At 38.0% G+C, this 20,000-nt stretch overlaps 1 protein-coding gene across 4 annotated transcripts in view; it reads right to left on the bottom strand.

Annotated features, from left to right (window-relative positions):
- LOC145254684 (flotillin-1-like) overlaps positions 1–20,000 on the bottom strand; it is a 156,346-nt gene that overhangs the window by 111,026 nt on the left and 25,320 nt on the right. The window lies entirely within an intron of this gene.

Below are 20,000 nucleotides of genomic sequence, written 5' to 3'. Positions count from 1 at the left end.
TCATTGCCTTTGACATGGCTCTATATAAGAAGGTGGTGGAGAGTCATGCCAGACCCGACTTGAAACAAATGGTTGTTCACAGACTGGGTGAACAGCATGTCATAATGGCTACCCTCAAAGTGCTTGGTGCCTCCATGGAGAACTCAGGCATAGATGATGCCTGGGTGGAAGCAGGTGTGTATGGTCCTGCCATGACAAGGTAAATCCTGAAATGCACACACTACAAGCCATCTCTCCATTCCCATATCTACTCATACATAGCACTCTATGAAATAGCCCTGGAGATGTTCTTCAAGGACAACCCAAAACTGAATGATGTGTGCCTGACGGCAACAGGAGTAGAAGCTGCCTGCTCTGAGGATAAAGACACAAAGGCTGAATCTGAAGCAAGCAAACAGCACCCTCCAGGAAGCCTTGACCACTGCTGAAGTCATCACAGCATTTCAAAAATGGAAGGAACAGAAATCCCAGAATGCAATGTTCAAGGCCATGATGAGGTACCTAGATTGGGTGGAAGCAATTCTGTTCTTTGTAGCAGCTACTCGGAATGCTGACCTGGAACTCCATCTGCAAGCTGGAGAAGCACTGAGCAAGCTGTTCTTTGCCATGGACCGCAAGTATAAGCAACTCTGGCAAAGATACATCACAGATATGCATGACTTGAGGACCAATCATCCTCAGACATGGGAGGAATTACAAGCAGGCAATATATCAGTCACGCATGGGGCAGACCATGCATGTGAACACCTGAACAAGCTGATGAAGACTAGCGTTGGCATCATAGGCATCTCCAACAATACCAATGTTAGATTTGTTTTGGCCACACCAGAACTTTCACGTCTATCAAAAGAATTCAAGAGTCAGTTTGACATGGAAGCTGACAGAATCACAGAGCATCATGAGCTTGGACCAAGTGCAGTCAAAAGGGCACATGGTACAGTTGACGAGATCAAGGAAGCCATACTAAGCCATGGAAACCCCTTTACCACTAAAAGGGAAAACCTACAATGTGATCACTAATGCCTACATCACGTCACTGGACAGTAGATGCATAAAAAATTATGTGTCAGAGCGGATCAATGGAGATGTCATCCTCTGAGCCCCTGTGAAGAAAGAACAAGATGTTCCTTTCTAGGAACAAGAAGATTACAGCGAAACTCAGAGACAATACTGTGGATCTGAAGGAGACCAAGGACCTGTTTGTAAAGCTGCTGGTACTTGCGAGATCATGCTGAGACATCAACCAGAAAGAAGGCATAGGAAACCATGAATTCACTCTGACACCAAGAGTATTGTTTGCTCCTGATGGAACAATACTGCCATGCCACGACAAGTCCAAGTTAATCCATCTACTTGAGAAGCTGACAAAAGACATACCCCATGAAGACCAGTCACCTCAAGCTGGAAGTTCTACTCACAAAAATGCAACAGATACAGGATTTACAGAGCCCACATCTACTAATCAGCCAAGTCGGAAAATAGCACTGGTGGATGGCATGGTGCTTGTGCAGAAGCTGAACAAGAAACCAGTGACTCTAGTGACAGTCAAGGATCTGAGTGGCTGCTTCAATGACAGACTGATGCAACTATCACAAGATTATGATGAAATCATCTTCGGTTTTGACACATACCGAGCAGATCCTCTGAAGAGTGCAACCAGAGATAAATGAAGACAAGAAAAAGCTTTTGTTCAGTATCAAGTCAGAGATGACACTAACATCAAACACATCCCAATGAGGAGGTTCCTCTCACATGACAAGAAGGCTGATCTGACTATCTTGCTGCCCAAACTCTAGAGTACAATAAAGGATCATCCAAGCTGATCATCACATCTGCTTCTGGATACACTAAGAGCAACAAAGACCTGGTCTTTGAAGTAAATAACCATGAAGAAGCAGACACGCTGCTGATCCACCAGGCTGTGCTGGCTTCACAGCGAAACCCACCGGATGCACAGTTAGTATTTTTCTCCCCAGATACGGATGTTTTAGTGCTAGTCACAGCAAACTATGACTTATTGCTGAAAAACATGTCCATTTCTATGGCCTCTGGTGTTATACAAATTGAACCACTATGGCGAGCTCTAGGTACAGAAATGCAAAGGCTTTGCCAGCCTTCCATGCATTCACTGGGGCCGACAACACAGGGAGGTTCTCCCATATATGCAAGACAACCTGGCTGCAGATCTACCTCAAAGCAGACGCAAATGTTGTCAATGCTCTGCAAATGCTTATGGATGAAGCAGAAGTGGCAGAGGAAATGCTGTCAACACTGGAGTCCTTTGTATGTGCAACTTACTTGCCAAGACGGATTAACATAAAAACAATCCCTGAACTGTGATGGCATTTGTTCTGCAAGCATAGGGCAGAAACTGACAGGGCCCCCCCCCAACACCTGGAGCTCTAAAGCAGCATATTTTAAGGGTCCATGTCCAAGCAAGGGTATGGGCACAAGCAGCCATTGCTCTGCAGATTTCACAACTGGATCCCTTGGAAAATGGATACTTCAAGCAATTGGATGGCATCCTAAAACCAATGACCACAGAGGTCCTTCCAGCCCGAGGCCATCCTTGAGATGGTCACATGCAAATGTATATTTGACTGTTCTTCTGGCAGATGTTCCTGCAGGTCTAAAAGACTTAGCCTGTACTGACGTGACAGTGCAACAGCTAATCCGAAAACGATGAAGATTCCCAAGCTGTGATGTATGAAAGTGATGATGTTGATGATGATGCATAGACCATGATCAAACATTTTATTATGTTTAAGATGGTTGCACAAACAAACATTCAAAGTTTACAATTAAAAGGAATTACAATAAAAATAACTGATTTAGTATCTGACTAATTGCCAGTGTTAAGTTTTTTACCCATATGGTGGATTATGTGTTTCAATGGGGGGGGGGGGGTTACAAAAGATGAAATGATAACTTGGACCATTGACACTAAAAATGTAGGTTTAGCAGTTAAAATCAGTGTTCCAGCTTATTTAGAGGTCAAGAAGTTACAAAATATATATTTTACAGCGGCCATTTTGTAAATTCCAATATGGCTGCCATATACACATCTGGGAAAATTTTATAACCACCACCATTGGTTTCCTTGGCCCTGAAAATGAAGGTTTAGCAGCTAAAAATCAGTGTTCTAGCTTATTTAGAAGCCGAGATATTACAAAACGTACATCTTACAGCGGCCATTTTGTAAATCCAATATGGCTGCCATTTACGCATCTGGCCAAAGGCAAACATTGATTTTCTGATTCCCGAGACAAAAATTTTTCCAAAAACGTATACATTTGCAAATCTCCAAAAAGTTCCCACAAAAGTTAAAATTATGCCATTAGGAACCTGACTACAAGCTAAATAAAAATGACTTATTGTAGATGTATGCAAAAATAACTTTATGTATGAAAAAGTTTATTGCCATTTTTTAATGAAGAGAATTTAGTTTAATGTAATACGGAAAATCTTATACAAATGGTCGTTATTGAGGTAAAATCCCTTGAGAGCGTACGGTCGTTCTATGAGAAAATAAAGCTGTGTACGCATTATAAATGTTTCTTTTCTGTGTTTTATGTTATACATTAGTACATTAGGGGTCATTTCGAGTTAAAAGTTTATTTACTGCACCCATCTGAACTAGAGAAAATCATGATTTAAAATGTGTAGGTCTCGTAACTAACGATGAATATGTAATATGGCAGATGTTCAGAAGACGTTCTGGAGACCAGACGGGTGATCAAAAAGTCGAATCAAGCGTATCGGAAAACGAAATGAGACCAAATTCACAACTCGGAAATTCTAATTCAGCGTGCTTCTTGGAGATTAGAGCCATTCATATCAACTGGGGCCAAATGGGGATCAGAGCATTGGTTGTGAAAAGATATATGCTTGTTTTTGGATGCATTAAAATTAACCAGACACTTTTTGCCCTGCTCCACAACATGCTCAAGGTGAGAGAGAGAGATCTTGGTCGTTATTGGCTTTTGAAGCATTGCTATAGATGGTAGTGTCATCTGCATATATGTTGACAAACGAACTTAGAATCTTTATCTATATAATTTACTTGTACTGGCATTTATTCTGGAGTAGTTAGGCCAGCTCAATCTAGAGAATTTGTCGCATCAAATGCTGACCAGGTGTGACAGACAGCCAACTGCAATAGCAGATACAGGTGTTAGCCAATCATGGCTCCAGTGGCAAAACCCATAGACTTGAGAACCAAAGGTCAGCTCAGTATCAAACAGATTCTCATCAGATAACTGAAGTTAAGCAATGTTGAGCCTGGCTAATACAAGATGGGTGACCAATTGGGACTATCAATGTGCTGTATGTAAGTAGAAGGTCAGGTCAGTCCTGTTTTCCAATGTGTGTAGTGGTGGCCTCCGCACACATTAGCAGCAATATGAAAAAAATTATGGAGTCTACCAAAATCCATCGAACCAATTGTGGTCGCCAAAACAATCAGGTTTCACTATTTTGAGACAGGATATCAGCTGACCTCCACATCATTTTTTCCAACCCTAAGAAAAGACTGGCTGAAATCTAGAAGATGACAAAGAATGTGACTGAACCAACAATGATTTTTTTTTTTTTTTTTTTTTTTTTTTTTTTTTTTACACACGGTGATCACCACTTATCAAGAGGGATAAGGGTTATTGCAAGTACATTACGTTAGTGTGGAGATTTCATGAAGTGTTTACTTAAGGGGGCGGTTCATTAGGAATTTGTTAACGTTGGACTTGAAGACATCCAAGTTGTAGTCAGGTGGGAAGCAGGCAGACGAAACAGTTTTATAGGCGTGCAGTTCTAAGAAAGAAGCTTTGTTCATGGAATCCACGTTTTAATTTAGGCACAGATAAAGAGTGGGGGAAATTTTTCAGTGGATTATATATATATATATATAAAAAGATTGTTGATTTATTTATTTTTTATTAATGATTCTGTAGTATTTTTTCTTTCTTTTCGTTCCCTGAGCACTCTTAAAGGAGAAGTTATCTGTCCTTTGTTTACATTTTAATCGCCCTCCATTTTTAGGACATATTTGTAATCATTAATTTATTATATAAATATTTTATTGCACCATATGCGAGAGTACCATATTATTACTTTTATGCACGAGAGAAAAGCCTGCTGCAGCAAGAACAAACGGCATTTGACATTCCAGTTCTGAATTTTTTTTTTTTTTTTAGATGAAGACCAAGTGTTTGTATTACTTGTTTTGATTGGATGATTGTTCTTGAGTGTTATTTGTGCAACGTTTCAGTCAGTGTAGCTTCTGACCTTCGATAAGCATGCGAGTCACCATCTTGGAAAACAAAAGAGAAAAGTTACCGGCTCCATACATGGTTTTGTATTCTTGGAGTTGTTTTTCTTTCGCCATGGTTTTGTATATGTGAAAAACATTTAGTTGACAAAAGAGGTAACTTTAAGAAAGTTTTGCGTGATTATCTCCCTAATCTAATATATAAAAGGCAATGTGTGTTTGTGTGTGCGTGAATGTATGTCTGCCAAAAATTTGACACGCACAATGAACACCGACAAAATTAGTATTGGTAGAAAGATCACTCTCGGACAAAAAATATCCAAAAATTAGCCAAAAACATTTCTTTAACTGTCAACTAGGCAGTTTTTTGCAAGGAGGGGTCACTTTTTACATCATTTTTGCAAGTCATCATACATCCAGCAATCTCAACATTTAAAGGACGTCATTTCAAAGATCTGCGATGTCATAAAAATTGTCGTGGGCAAGACGGCTAACACGGTTGCTTTTTTTTTTTTTTTACCTTTTCCTCTTGTGTTACAGGTCCGAGCCTGACTACTGCAGCTAATTTGAGAGGAGGGGGGAGGGGAAGCTCTCACGGATACTCACTATTTTCATTGAAACAATTCATTTATTTTTTTTTTTTAGGCTTACTGTACCAATTCTCTCCAGCCAAGCAACGGAAAAACAAAAATTTATACAATCTCTTTAAAATTTCAATGGTAAAAGGGAGATAATCTCTTAAAACTTTATTAAAGTTACTTCCCCTCGTCAACCAAATGTTTTTTACCCATACGAAACTATGGTGGGAAGAAAAAAATCCCAGAATACGAAACCATCTTCTGTGCAAATTTCTACTCTTTCTTTACATGGCAACTGAAGCGTCATTGTTTTATTTTTTGGGCAAATAAATTGAATTAAATTGTTAGCGGTAGAAGCAAGGGACATAAATAAAATGGCGGTTTTTTACATTTTGTGGCAGCAACAGCATCCTTAAGTGGGTAATACTTGAAGACAAGTGTGTGGAGGAGGTAGAAAGGAAATAAATTCTTAGAGTCTTTAGATGAATGATTTTTAAGTGGATAGAAATTTGTGACTATTTTTATCGACCAATTAAAAACATCTTGCATTACGTGACAAAAAGCAAATTAATATATTAGGTTGATTAAAAAGTTCTTACAGAATTTTTTATTTTGATTTCAAATGATGTATTTTCAAATAAGTTTTCATTAGACTACCTTTACTTTATATATCATTTTAAAGAGCGTTTTTCCCCTCTAATCGTTTAAATTACAATCGTTTTAAAACACTTTTCTTTTCAGAGCATTGAATACATGATGGAATAAGCAAATTCACACAATTTTCAAGTTAAGCTGAAAAGCTGCTGAAACAGCTTGTAATATCAACAAAGCATTTGGCCCAGGAACCACTACTAAACGCAGAGCACAACGGTGGTTTAAAAAAGTTTGTGGCGTTGATGAGAGTCTTGAAGACGATCGTAGTGGTCGGCCATCAGATGCTGACAACAATCAAATAAGAGCCTTAGTCGAAGCCAATTCATGCACAATTGTTCTGAATTAGATATAACGTATACAAAGATTTCCAATTACTTGAGACTCGATAAATGGGTGCCTCACAAATTGAACAAAAACCAAAAGAAACACCGTTATGAAATGTCATCTTTCCTTTTACGCAACAAGAAAGTTGGCTGTTTTTGTTTTACTGCATATCAACCCTTTTCAGGTTATTTAATGTCGAACCCAGTGATTTGGAAGAATAGAGTATATTTGTTTTTTTAAAGTTAGTTTCTATTTAACTCATAGTTGAGACCCTAACAGGTACTACCACTCCGGGTCAGAGTGGATCTGGGAGCAATGGCAATTAAAGGGTGGCTCCACATTCCCCAAAGCCCGCAAGTTGGGGCCTCACCATCGGATATAATTTAAGGTCATACTTAGGACTGCAACAAGGGTCCATTTCCCAACTGGGTTGTGACTCACGATGAAGAGTTCTTTATGAGAACCAGCGATGCTCAGCTCAGTGGTTAGATGCCGACAAAACTCCACAACACTTCCAAGCCAGAGTTGCACTAAAAGGTCATGTTGACTGTTTGGTGGTCTGTGACTGGTCTCATCCATTAGTTTTGTTGAATGCAGGTGAAACCATTATGACAGAATTACGGTCAACAAATGGATGAAATGCATCAGAAACTTCGACAACAACACCCAGCATTAGTCAACAGAAAAAGCCCAATTCTCCTCCATGACAATGCCTAACCATATGTTGCTAAACTGACCCTGCAGTAGTTGGAGAAATTGGACCACGAAACTGCCTCATTTGCCATACTCTCCAGACCACTCACCTGCCGACTACCACTTTTTCAAGCGTCTCTACAACTTTCTGCATGAGAAATATTTAAAAAACCTAAGCTACATAAAAAACGCCTTCAGTGGCTTCGACTTTAGTAAGTAACGTGGCATAAATACCCTCGTTTTGCAATGGTAAAAGCGTTGATTTGATCAATGAATTTTTGTTTGAGCCAAGATATGTTCATCTGAATTTAAAAGTTAAAAACCGCAATAACTTCTTGTTAACCCGATGGATATTTATTGATAAAGTAAGAGTGTAAAATTATACAATCTTATTACAAAATTAAATCCACTGGAATGCATTTCAGTTTCTTTGTAAACAAGTCATTTCAATAATTGTTGGAAAAAAAAAAAAAAAAAAAAATTATTTTCTGATTCTTCAAAGTTCCGATAGGTTCATAAGAGTAGTGGTTGATGGGCAGAAATCAGAGGCCCACAGTATTAATGCTGGAGTCCCTCAGGGGAACATCCTGGGCCCAACTCTCTTCCTGATCTACATCAATGATCTCCCAAAACACATACTTAAATCATTCGTTGACATCTATGCTGATGACACGACCATCTATGGCAACACATCAAAGGCTGTAAATGATAAAGTTCTCTCTAATTCTCTCTCCTCTGATCTTGAGTGCATGGTACAGTTGGGGAAGAGGTGGCTGGTCACTTTTAATGCATCCAAAACCAAGCTTCTATCTTTACATCATCAACGCTCTGATCCCCATCTGGCATCAATTGAAATGGATGGCTCTCGTCTTGGGAGGCTCCATGTTTTGACAAGCTTCTGAGTTTGACCTTTACTCCTAATCTGAAATGGAACACATACATCAGGTCTGTTGCCAAGGATACTGGAAGATGGTGGGATCCTTCTACTGCTCCAGAAGATATCTCACTACTGATGCAATTCTCTATCTGTATAAAAGCAAAGTACATCCAAGGATGGAGTACTGCTGCCACATCTGGGCAGGAGCTGCTAAAAACAGCCTATCCTGCCTTGACCAGAGTACAAAATAGATTTCGTAGCTTAGTGGGGGATGCCTTTTTCTCCTCCCTGCAGCCTCTCTCCTACAGAAGAGACATTGTGAGCCTGTCTTTGTTTTATCATTACTTCCATGGCAAGTGCTCGTCTGAGCTCCAATCTTGTCCCCCCTCGCCAATCTTTCACGAGAAACACCAGTCTGGCGGAAACTAGTCAATAGTTTTCCCCACTCTTTATCCGTGCCTAAATCCAAACGTAGATTTCATGAGCAGAGCTTTCTTAGAAGTGCATGATTGTGGAACTCTTCCGTTTACCCGTTTCTCACCTGACTACAACTTGGATGTCTTCAAGACCACCATAAACAAATTCCTGACAAACCACCCCCTTAATTAAGACATTATCAAAACGCCCAATACTAATGATTACTACAATACTATCTCATTGATTACTGTACACGCAATAACCCTTACCCAGAGTGGCCTCTGGGCCTTGATAAGTGGTGACCTCCATGTAAAAAAAAAAAAGTTTGAAAGGAATTTAAAAGCATATAGACCATTTGAAATCCATAGATTCTCATGTATTAAAAAATTGGGTACTTGTATGGAATGAGCTCCCAGAGGACATAAGTTTTTATGGAGTCAGTTCCGAGTATTGGCACAGAATCCAGAGTCCCGGAAATGACCAAAGCAGTTTACAATTTGAAATTTGTGAAACAAAGGTAAAGGAGTCCAAGCATATGAAGGTTAGACTATAGTTTAAATAAATTAAGAAACAAAAAGATCCTGGCAATGCCAATACGGTATAATTTCTCTTGAAAAAAATTGTAATAAAAAAATCTCTAAATTTTAATCGATTAAATTAACAAGTTTACTCGTTTCTTAAGTGTTTGAGATGAAGATTAATAATTTGGATTAATTCGGACTACTGTTCTCATCTCAAGCGATATTTTCGCAACATTTTCACCAATGTAACCTCCATCAGGTATCGTGTGTCAAAGTCAGAATCCTTTCTGTCCAACTTGAGATTCTGCACTCAATTTTGAACAGAAAATTTTATTTAATTCTTGTTCGCTAAGTCATGACTGGATAAAAGTCCTTAGTCATTCACAATTGTTTTTCGAGTATCGCCCGCACTGAGGATTGAACCGTACACCTCCAGAAAAAGTTGAACAATTAAATTTTATGTAATTACACTTTTCTTTGATGGAGATGATGCTCAGAATACAATTGCAAATTACTCAAGATTTTACTTAGTCGTGATTGACAGAACGAGAGCACACTACCCCTGGGAATTAAATCCAGGGTTTTGTTTAATTATGTGCAGATTCCCAAGTTCGACAAGAGACGCATGAAGACGGTCAGAGATTAAATCAGCCAAAACGTAAACGTAAGATGAGAAGATAGTCTTAACCTTTATCTGTTTTTAAATGAATGAAGACTGCGGATTTCTAATTTAAAGGGAATAAAAGAAACAATTCCGGAAGATTTTAGGACAATTGCGCAAGATTGAAGGACAACTGCGGAAGATTGAAGGACAATTGCGGAAGATTGAAGGACAATTGTGGAAGATTGAAGGACAATTGTTCGGATTGTGTTGTAAAATAGGATTCAACGTTTGATAGAAAAAATTTGATTAAAATCTATATGTACTTATATATAAAAGGCACTGTGTGTCAGTTCGTTCCTTATGGACTCAAACAGCTGGGTCGATTTTTTTTTTTAAATATCGCACAGATACACTTTGTGTCTGGGGGTGTTCTTAGATATGTTTTGTATCAAAATACCCCCTCCCGATAAGTATAAAAAAATCAAAAAGAAATATGATTAAAGAAGAAATAGTTCAATTTTACCCAAAGTAAACACCCTTATACAGCCTAATATCACACGTGTATTTGAGAAGCTTTATCACCGCACAAGCAAAAGGGTCCAGCATATGAAATCAGCGGTCGGTTCTTTGATAAAACAGTTTGAAATGAATATTTCTGTTTAGAGCACAATTGAACCATGGTACTTGACTTGTATGTTTACATTGTTGAATTGTCTTTGTCATTTCATAAATTGGTGTTTTAATTTTAGTTAAATGCTTTCTAGCTTTGATTTTAAGGTAAAAGTGCAGAATAGTTAACAGTTGAGAAATCGTAATAAAAGAAAACCTGTTCTTTGATAATTTCTCTTTTACGGCTTATCAATCTTTGCAGGTTATTTTTAATGTCAAATCCAATAATTCTGGAAAAATTTTATGCTTCATATATTTAATTCATGGTGTTTAGTTTGGTTGTTTTGTAGAGGAAGATTGTTTGACTTTGCAGAACATGAGTTTTATAAAAGCAAAGGAAAAACAATAACATCAATGTCTGGCATATTTTAGGTCAGGATTGGTTGGTTGGTTGTTTTTGCTTACGGCATATCAACCTTTTTCCAATGCTGAATCTAGCTATTTTGAGGAATGATTTTTTGAATGGAGTATATTTTTTTTAAGTCAGATTCTATTTAACCCATAGTTGGGACCCTAACAGGTACTACTGCTCTGGGTTAGAGTGGACCTGGGAGCAATGGCAATTAAAGGGTGGCTTCACACTCCCCAAGGCCCGCAAGGTGGGACCTCACGATCGGATATAGTTTTAGGTCATATCCAGGACCTTTAGGTCAGGATTGGTTGGTTGGTTGGTTGGTTGTTTTTGTTTTACGGCATATCAACCCTTTTCAGGTTATTTAATGCCGAATCCAAAGATTTTGAAGAAAAAATTTTTTAAATGGAATATATTTGATGTTTTCAAGCCGGTTTCTATTTAACCCATAGTTGGGACTGTAACAGGTACTACCACTCCGGGTCAGAGTGGACCTGGGAGCAATGGTAATTAAAGGGTGGCTCCACACTCCCCAAAGCCCACAAGTTGGGGCCTCACCACTGGATATAGTTTAAGGTCATATCCAGGACCCCCATTGAGGGACTTTTACCCTCTGCAGGGGGGCAGTCGGCGTATTCTATTGCTCCACCGACAGGGCCTTTAGGTCAGGAAGCCGGTATCTTCAGACAGCCTGATCTGGTAGCACCAGAGGTTCTATAGAGAAACTTTTACCAGAAGGCAGTCGGTTAAAAGTAAACAGATCGGTAGATAATTAAATTTTATTATTTTATTTTTTTGTTTTTTTAAGATCAACTTTTAATTATTTTGCACTTACCGTTTTTCAGTCAAGCTGACAATTTACTCGATTGGATATTTGACAGTGTTGAAAAGTTTCTGCGTTTACGTAAAGTGGTTCTCTTAGGCCTTGTTCTCGTCTAAAGAGTAGCAAAAATACTCGTTCGGCACTTTCTTCAAAGTAGCCACTCACACACCCACCCTTTTCACTCATTCCGATTTTGCCTTGGAGTACAATAAAAAAAAGAGCCATTAAGTGAGCCCCAGTTCCTCACATTTTGGGGCTTTATACAAGACTTTCTTCGTACTTTTAGGGAATGTGTGATCTGCATTCCTAAATTAATTGATAGTCGAATACGTCGCACAGAAATAAACAAAACCTTTTTAAAACAAAATGAAAAGTTTATTTTAGTGGCCGAACATTAGACTGTGTCCAGTTAATAAAAAAAGGAGTAGAAAGTTGTTTTGGTAGTTTTTTTTTTTGTTTTTTTTTTGTTTTTTATTACATTTTCACCCCAAACAAGGCAAATTGCCACTTTGGTGTAGGGGGCTACTATCAGGGGAAACAACTACTGGGGTACTATGTAGGGATTTGGGCAGCAAGGTGTCGGTTCACGTTACACTTGAACTTCTGCACGTCAGTACTGTTGGGGAAGCAGGGATCTGGAATGGAATTCCAGAGTCTTGCGGTTCTGGGGAAGAAACTATTGGAGTAAAAAGATCTTTTACATCTAGGGATCTCTACAGTGTGGGGGTGGGATCTAGTAGCCTGTCGGGTTTGTCGAGGGTGCTCGCGTCGTGGGGGCACAAGTGATTGCAGTTCGTCAGAGCATTCACCACTAAAATACTTGTAGAAAAGGCAGAGGGATGCAACATTTCGTCGATGGGACAGAGGCTGAAGCTTAGATGCCAGTTCAGGGCCTATCAGGTTTGCGACTCTTTTGAACCTTGTCAAGGAGCGAGAGACTAGTAGCAGATGCACCAGCCCAGATGTGGCAGCAATACTCCATACATGGGCGAATGGTGGCCTTATAGAGGTACAGGATACTTTCGGGTGTTAGTAGTTTTCTAGCACGGTAGAGAGAGCCTACCTTTCTTGCAGCGGCCCTGGCAATGCCTTCAATGTAATTGTTCCAGCTCATGTTTCCTGTGAACGTTAGGCCAAGGAGTTTGAAAGATGGACTCTCAGATAAAGAGTCGTTGGCCATTGCTATGGGTGGTAGAGAGGGTTTCTTGTAATTATTGAATGAAACTAGTTTAGTCTTGGCAGCATTGAACGCGACCAACCACTTTTGTCCCCATTCCACTACAGATTGGAGGTCTTCCTCTAGTGTTTCTGCCATTTCTTTAGAAATGTGTTCATTCGTCTTCCTGTCGTGTCTGCCATAGAGTGTAGTGTCATCAGCATATATACCCATCTCAGAGGCAATGTTGTCGGGGAGGTCATTTATGAATATCAGGAACAATAGAGGTCCAAGGATAGAACCCTGGGGCACTCCCGCATTTATATCATATTGTTTAGATGTGCGACCGTCGAGGACTACCTGGATTTTTCTCTTATCTAAGAAGGATTTAATTATGTTAAGTATTCTACCAGTGATACCGTATGATCTGATTTTACTGAGGAGACCCTCATGCCATACCCTGTCAAAAGCCTTAGATATATCTAGAGCTACCGCTCTGCCTTCCCCCGCTTTGTCCAGTGAATGGTATATACGTTCAGAGATCACAGTGAGGATGTCTGCTGTGGAATGGGCTTGTCTAAATCCATATTGTTTGTCAGTCAGTAGTTTAGCATCTGTAAGATGATGGACTAGAGCATGGTTAATTATGGTCTCAAATATTTTGGCAAAAAGTGGGAGGAGGCTAATGGGGCGATAATTTGATGGGTCTGTCCTTTCGCCAGAATTCTTGAATACTGGTACAACAGAAGCAGTTTTCCAACAGCCCGGAAAGCAAGCTTCATTAAGACATTTGTTGTAGAGTTTGGAGAGAACTGGAGCTACTTCGGCTGAGCACTTTTTTAATAGCACAGCTGGGATAAGATCGGGTCCACATGCTTTTGAGGTGTCAAGGTTTTTTATGATAGCATGCACCTGAGCAGGGGTGGTTTTCAGATCGTCTAGTGTGGCGTCTGTCCGCATAGGAAAGTCAGGTAGGGGGTGGTTAGAAGGGTCCAGTGTGGAGTTTGAGGCAAACCGACTGGCAAGCATGTTAGCCTTGTCGGTTGCTGAGGAGACAACCTCGTGATTGTTGGTTAGTGGGGGAATTGTTGATTGCCCATTATTTACTACACTGTTGTAGATTTTCCAGAAGTCTCGAGTTCCTAGTTTTTGTGCTTCGATGCGCTTTTTAGTGGTTTCCGTAAATTCTCTCTTAGCTGTCGCTATTTCTTTCTTAACGTTATTTCTAGCTTCTATATACTTCAGTCTGTTTGAACTGGACTTATGTCGGTTAAACCTACGGTATGCATGCTGCTTTTGAGTAATGGCAGTGGCACAAGTCGACGTAAACTATTGGGGAGAGTGGGGCTTACTATAAAATTTCCGCATGGGAACATGCGCTTCGATTGCAGTTTTGAACCAGTCAGTGGTCTCGTTTGCACATTGTTCAGCAGGGAGAGAGAAAATATTTTTCCATGGAGCATCTCTAATTAGTTCCCTGATGGCTTCCCAGTCAGCCTTATTATAATATCTCGTTGTTTTGAGCACTGGCTCTTCAGTTTTGGGTCTAGAGTTTAGGGCGATTTCAACCATTATCACTGCATGATCAGCGTTCCCGAGTGGGCTGTGGGCCTTCGTTATGCAGTCATCGGGAACTGTGGTCAAAAACAGATCTAGAAGTGATGCGTGTTGTTCTTCCTGGTCAGGGAAACGGGTTGGAAACGTAACAATTTGTGATAGGGAGTGAGATATAGCGAAGCTATGGGTTGTGCTGCCCGCTGCATCTGTGTGAGTAGAGAATCCAAGCCAGTTTTTGTGGTGGACATTAAAGTCACCAAACACATGTATTTGTGCGCTAGTGTCGAGGGACAGTGCCGTGTCTATGCTGTCAGATACTTTGTTTATTATGGAGCAGTCCTGAGTCGAGGGAGAGCGGTAGAGAAAATAATAGTAGCTAATACTGTGTTGCACGTTTAGTCTAAAGCACATAAAGGCTTGATCATCTGTTTCTAGGTTTGTTTCTCTAGTCAAGGGAAGGGTATTACGAATGTAAACTCCAAGTCCGTGCATATGTCAGGTCAGCCAGCAGTTATCTTAGAGCGCTACAGACAAATTGACCTTTACTTGACCTTTGATAGCTAAATATTTTTGCTTATTGGCCAAGCAAAAAGTTACTAGCCAAACGCACATGGTTTTTGGAATATGAAATTTTCGTTCTGTGAAAAGTACATACAGCATAAGGATTTTTCTGTATTTTTTAAAAATAAGTGTAATTCTAAATATGCAAATTTTATGTTAACGTCTAAACATTTTAATTTCTTCAAATGTTTTTTTTTTTTTTAAACAGCCTTCAGTAATATATATATATATATATATATATGTATGTATATTATATTATATATATATTGTTTTATTAAACTTTTGTTGTTTAAATAAAACAAGAAAATTCAAATTATTTAAACAAAAATGGTTGAAAAGACCTTTTACACTCAGCAATAATTTTGGAAGATTGTCTGAAAAAGCAGTCGTTAAAAAAGATGAGCGTTTCATTATTGAGAGTCACCACTTTAAAAAAAAAATAAATAAATAAAATAACTTGCAAATGTGACTGTTTCACGCAATGTAAAGGTCTATCTTCCAAGTGAAAACTGTCTATGTTGGAGTAAATAGACAGAAGAGAGAGTGGAGAGGATTCCGTTTTGGATGCTTATGTTCTATTTGCTGACTGAGGTTTCCTAAAAATGTTCATTAGGGGGCAAAGGAATCAATGTGCTCTGCCAGCTGATTGGTCAGTATGTGGACAAATCACCTGACAGGTTGGGGATAGAGGGCATTGATTTGCAAGAGAAAAATCAAAGCTTTTTTGTGATTACTACATCCTCAAATGGTTACCAGTATCATTAAAAATGTGTGATCGAAAATGGCAGATTCAGCTTGATAGATGTTTATAAAATTTCAGGACTTTCTGGACTGCCAGCAACCACTGTAAAAGAGTAATAAAGAACGCGAGAGAGTTGTATGCTCAGTCCGTTAAGTTCAAAGTAGCTGAGCAGTGACTTGGTTTCCACCAGTTTTGGCAAATAGGATCCTGAACACAAGTGTGTGCTCTATCCCAACTATCATCAATGGACCTAAGGTAATCTTGTCAGCATCAGACAAAACCAAACTCTTTGCCAAGAACTTTGCAGCTAATTCTACCCTTTGCGACCAAGGCCGCCAACCCCCAATATTTCCTCCTGTATCAGAAAACACGCTATGCGACATACAAATATCTGTGCATGATGGCCTAAATAAACGTGCATGTATAACGCCAAAAAGTCCAACCTTTGGGGCCCATGGCACAGCGGATAGAGACGTTGAATCTCTATGGTTCCAGGTGAGAATTGTCTGAAGATAGTGGTTTCAATCCTACCCAAAGCCGGCCAGATACTTACTTGGCCAAAACGTGGTGAGACGACAACTATGGATGGCAGTAAATGCTGAGAATGCAGTTAGGAGATTCAGAGTTCCTATCCCGTCGCAGTTACCATCGGATAAAGGCCAGAGGAATAGTTGGCCGAAATGTCATTAAAAAACAACTAAGATGAGGATAATAGGCCGCAATAAATAAGACTGATCTCAATGATGAATTATAAGAAGGTATACGATTAAAGTTTTTCTTCATGTTTTGTTTATCGCTATGATTGCCATTAGACCAAATGTCAAGATCTCATGTATGATATGAAAAGAAAATGGAATCTTAAGGAGATATCAATCATACCAGTTATTATAGGTGTCACAGGGCTTATGAAGAAGAACCTGAAGTCCTACCTAACTAATATTCCTGGTGAACCAAGTACAAAAGAGATTAAGATACTTGCATTTAAGGGAACAGCGAGGATACTAAAAAGAGCTCTCGGTTGGTTTCAATAAAAAGCAGGGTAATGTTGGTAGCTGGTTTGGCTGCTCCACACACAGCATAACAATCTTCAAAGAAAGAAAATAAGCACTTTTGTATTATTCGCACTTTCATAACATTTTGATCGATGTAACCTGTGACCTTCAGGTGATTCTTGTCCAACTCGGAAGCACCAATACGAATTATCAATCCTTATTCCAAAAATTCAAAGGAGGGGTGGTAAAAATAAACAAAATTCAATTTTGGTGTTCAATCATATTCTAGCCGAAAATTACTTTTTATTTGGCAATTTAAGGCTTTCAAATCACATTTATGTTCAATATTTTGGTTCATTTGCATCTCAAAAATAAAAAAATAAAAACTTTTGGTTTATTTTCATGCAACAAATGAAAACCAACAGTAAGCAACGTCTTTATGAGATGAGCCCCAACCTCTACCCGTCCTCTTTTGATGAAAATAAAACAAAGTGTTGGGGGGGGGGGGGTATTTTGGTAAATTTTTCCATTAGGTCCACCTCCACGATTTTCTTTAAAATAATGACCCTTTTAGGTTTCCAACTATGCTGAATAAGAAAACCATTTAAATTTTGCAGAAAGTAGTTTTCCAGATATAAAAACCTGCATTATGCTGCACTGTAATTCACTGGCTGCCATGTTTGTACGCATAGGCGATAAATAAATCTACATTTCTGCAACCGACACTGCCAGCTAGTGAAAACAAATCCACTTTTTATTTTAAACCGAGAAATTAGTAACGTGCATACGTGTAAAACAAAACAATTACGACTTTTCACTTCCTTGAGTAGTTTCATGTTAAGAACGGTTTTCGGAATAAATACCCCATTCGGGGTGGGATGAAAAAATATTTGCTCCAAATTTAACTGTTGGCATACCCGAAAACCTAGAAAAGTTAACATTTCAAATGTGAACGGTGAGTTAGCGTGCGCGTATGAACATGGCGACCAGTGAATTACAGTGCAGCATAATGCAGGTCTTTATATCTCGACAACTACTTGTCTCTGCAAAATTTTTAATGAAATTTTCTTATTCAGTACAGTCGAAAACCTACAAAAGTCTAGATTAAGAAAATTGGAGTTGGACGTAATGTAAAAATTTACCAAAAAAAAAAAAAAAATTTTTTTTTTTTTTTTTTTTTTTTTTTTAAATCTTAAATTATCGTTTTATTTTTTATTCGAATTTTAATTTATTTTCCTTAAAAATATTTCTAAACATTCGTTAACGATAAAATTTAAGAAGTTCTTGCAATGAGTATCATGTCTTCGAATTGGAGCCACACCCAGTTTTTATTTAGGGTCGAGTACTTTTTATATTTATTTCCATTCATCAAAAATCGTCACATTAGCAGTTTTTTTGTTTTTTTTTTCTTCCCCTAAACTGTGTCTGGCTCAAGGGCAACATATTGGTTGCTCTTTCATCGAGATAGAGTTGCGAACTGAGTTGCGTTTAATATAAACCCTAAACAGACTTGTTGACATTGCAATGAAAGGACATTTTGATCATTTTTTTTTTTTTTTTTTTACATTCGATTCTTTTTAATAAAATTATTAGTTTCTTAAAAATAAATTAGTGCTTATATAAATCAGCCCCCATGGCTGCCGATATTGGGTCAAAAATCAGACGACACAAAACGAAAAAAAAATTATTTTTATTGGGATATTTACACTTTGGCATTTTTGGTGCTTGCAATTTTTTTTTCTTTACACTGGAGTCACCACTTATCAAGGTCAGGGGCCACTCGAGGATAAGGGTTATTGAGTGTACCGTAATCAATGGGATAATATCATGGCAATCATTAGTAATGGAAATTTGGTAGATTGGATTACTTAAGGGGCGGTTCAAGAATTTGTTTATGTTGGACTTGAAGACAACCAAGTTGTAGTCAGGTGGGAAACAGGCAAACGGAAGAGAGTTCCACAGGCGTGCAGCTAAACTGCAACTGCACTGCAACCACTGCTTTGTTCATGGAATATACGTAAATTTTATTATTATTATTATTACTATTATTATTAAAACCATATAAATTTATTCAATAAATAAAATTGTTAATAAGATGATTTTAAAAACGAATATGCAAATTATTTCATTTCTACATTTAGTTTTTTTTTGTTTGGTGGGGGTGACGTGGTTTGTAGAATGAGGATGTCTAAATATTTCAGCACGGTCCGTAAACTTCAACTACCAAAAAAATAAAAACAAACAAATTATCAGAGTAAAATGAAAATAAAAAATAAAACTAGCAAAAAAGTTAAAATACAAACAATGTAAATAGATCACTAAGCCCCCACCCACCCCATTTAAATTTTTTTTATATTATTATTCAGCCAATACCGACAGTCATGGGGGCTGATCTATATACGCACCAAATTCTTTGAGAAAATTAAAATTTTATTAAAAAGAACAAATCGAATGCCGGAATTTGAAAAAGTGATTATTTCATTTTATCCGTTGGCCAAAATGTCCGACTTCCACTGCAGCAAGCATCAAAAAGTCTTATTAAAATTCTTTGTTGAAAGAGCAACCAATATGTTGTCCTTGAGCCAGACAACGTTTTAGAGAAAATAAAAACACTAACAAAAAGGGGGGGGGAAGTGCTTTTCGATGAGTAAAAGTAAAAACAAATATAAAAAAAATTACCCAACACCAAATAAAACTGGGTGTGGTCCAATTCGAAGACTTGGATTTTCGTTTTGCAAAAACATTGCAAGAATTTCTTTATTTTTTTAATTTTTTTTTTTCTTTTTTTAAGAATGTTTAGAAATATTTCGTACCAATAAAAATCGACTTGTTCAAATTTAAAATAAACCTCATAAAAATAAATAACTTTAATCATTATTTGCATCATCAGAAGAGGACGGGTAAGGGTTGGGGCTCATCCCATAAAGACGTTGCTTTTACATAAAAAAATTAAACCGAACAAATAATTTTTTGTTTTGTAGTTTGTTTTTTAAATTTTTATTTATTTTTTATTTTAGCTTAGATCGCAAATGAATCATAATACTCAACTTTTTGCATTCAATATTTAATTCGAGTCAAAGTTTATTTTTTATTCGACAATTTAAAGGCTTCAAAACCACTATCGGTTTTCAATATTTTGAATAAAATAAGGCGAACATCTGTTGGTTGTTGGACATTCGAAAGTTATTTTGAAGTCTTTAAAATGTCGAATCAAAGA

This window comes from Euprymna scolopes, chromosome 30, assembly GCF_053919585.1.
Source record: "Euprymna scolopes isolate OS-2025 chromosome 30, ASM5391958v1, whole genome shotgun sequence".
Classification (NCBI taxonomy): Eukaryota; Metazoa; Mollusca; class Cephalopoda; order Sepiida; family Sepiolidae; genus Euprymna; species Euprymna scolopes.
This window is presented reverse-complemented; position numbering and strand designations above follow the sequence as displayed.